Source organism: Microtus ochrogaster, chromosome 16 (genome assembly GCF_000317375.1).
Source record: "Microtus ochrogaster isolate Prairie Vole_2 chromosome 16, MicOch1.0, whole genome shotgun sequence".
Classification (NCBI taxonomy): Eukaryota; Metazoa; Chordata; class Mammalia; order Rodentia; family Cricetidae; genus Microtus; species Microtus ochrogaster.
Window position 1 is genome coordinate 49,686,226 of NC_022018.1, and position 2,023 is coordinate 49,688,248.

The 2,023-nt window shown below is 57.0% G+C and overlaps 1 protein-coding gene across 1 annotated transcript in view; it reads right to left on the bottom strand.

Moving 5' to 3' along the window:
• The window catches only part of Atxn1 (ataxin 1), a 380,515-nt gene extending 380,078 nt beyond the window's left edge, over positions 1–437 (bottom strand). The window contains exon 1 of the mRNA XM_026783019.1: positions 249–437. The gene's annotated coding sequence lies outside the window, so the exon portion shown is untranslated. The remainder of the gene's footprint in view (positions 1–248) is intronic.
• Between the last annotated feature and the right edge of the window lie 1,586 nt (positions 438–2,023).

Sequence of the window (2,023 nt, forward strand, 5' to 3'; positions counted from 1 at the left end):
ACACACACACACACACACACACACACACACCCCAGGACGCGTCGGTTCCCTTCGCTCCTCTTCCAGCTGTTTTCCTTGTAGCCCATTGAGACTGGGGGAGGGGGTGTATGCTGGATGTTCTTTGGCCCCTCTCTGGAGAGAGCGGATTGGGGTGAGGGAGGGGGTGATTTTAATCTAAATCGGAGGGGGGAGGAGGATGGGGGAGGGGGAGAGAAAGAATCAGAGGAGGAAAAAAAATAGCCACTTACTGTAAAGTGTAAATGGATCTGGGGTTGCGTGGGGAAGGGGGGACAGAGGGAGAGACACAGTGTCCTGCGGCTGCTGTAGCTCTAGCTGCGGCTCCACAGGGCTTGTTTTGGATCCCCCTGCAGTGAAACAGGTCCTGTACGGCTCCGCCACTGTAGTAGAAATGATGTCTGCGGTATACTCTGCTTTCTCCTCCTCCTCCCCCCTCCCCTCCCTCCTCCCTCCGCCCGCCCTCCCTCCCTCGCGCTCTCTCTCGCGCTCGCTCGCTCGCTCCAGTATGTAAATGTGTAATAGAAGCCAAATATGGAGCAGTTGGCTGCCGCCGCCACAGCTCAAGGATCCGACTTCATGGGGGGGGGGGGGGGCACCCTCTGGCAGGCGGCCCGGCGAGCCGCACAGAGCACGGCGAGCGCACGGCGCGGCTGCCGGCCCGCGCCCTTAACCCTTGTATGCACCCGGCCGGAGCAGCGGTCCCTCCAGCGGAGGCCCGGTGCCTCTTCCTAACTGCGGCTCCGGATCCCGGACGTCGGCCTGAGGGGACTGTGCCTTCCAGGTTTGAGAAAGGGGCGGGGAAGTTGGGGCGATGAGGTCATTGGAGTGGTGACCGATCGGTGCTCTCGCGCCTCCTCGGCTCCTTGCAACCTAGTTGGAGGGGCCAAGGCGAGTGCAGTGTGCAACTCCGGTAACCTGGAGTACTCACCGCAACGGGTGTCAGGCTTCGGCTCCCACCTGGTAAAATAACCAAGGATGCAGGGAACTCGGCTGATTCTAATCCTGAAGTGACCTTGGTGCCCCCAACCCCCAACCCCGGTGCGCGTCTAAGAGGACTCACAGTATCCACGCTGTTAACCCTCCTGCCCGTGAGCCCTGAGCAACCCGACTCCGGGCCCGCGCCTTGGCTTGCAACTCGGGAAAGTTCTCAGGCTTCCCCAGTTTGCACTGGCGCCGTCACCTTTCCTGCCCGGACAAGCTGGCGACCTCTCAGCCTCCTTTCTAATTCTGCAGATCTAGAAATCTGCAGCAGGAATGGGACGTCTCGGGTTTAGCCCTGGTAGCCGACCTGCTCACTCCTCTAGCAGCTAACTGGGGATCATCATTTCATCGGAAGTGAGGTAACTGGTGCATCGAGCTTTCTATGGACATTCTCAGGAGTCCACGGCGAAGGAACTTCCCCTGGTCCTAGTGGCTAAACGCAGACATGGAGTCCTCACCCACCCCCCCTCCGCTACACCGCTGCCAGGTGTGAGCTCGGTGGGAAGGAATCTTCCCCAGAGGAGTGCACCTTGCCAACAGGTGTGGCACCCAGTGGAAGAGCGGACACAACCCTACAAGGGTCGCTCAGTGCCGCGTTCTCTTTGCTGCAGATAATTCTAGAAGACCAGTAGGTGTCAGGCCAGCATCTGACCTCTTTCAGGTGCTTAGAACTCAAGAGTCTAGAAACTCGATCCCTTGGTCTTGTAGGAAGCCTCTATTATTGACTAAGAGCTGGATTTGAGAGACCTTTTGGCTCCGTTTACTTAGGACCTAACAGTCAGTGTCTGAAGCAGCGTACAGAATCACCAAGGAAACCTGTGAGCTTCCTAAACTACTGTTTTGTGGAGTCAGCACTTCATATTAAAATTTAAAAAAAAAGTCATGGGGGGGGGGCTACATATCTATTCTCAGGTTTGAAATACCGTGCGCACGTCCGCAGCTACTTAAATAGAACTACGACTGTTCCCTCCCACCCCGCTCCGTAACTTGTGTTGCTGTTCACTTAAAGATCCCTGATTGTTAG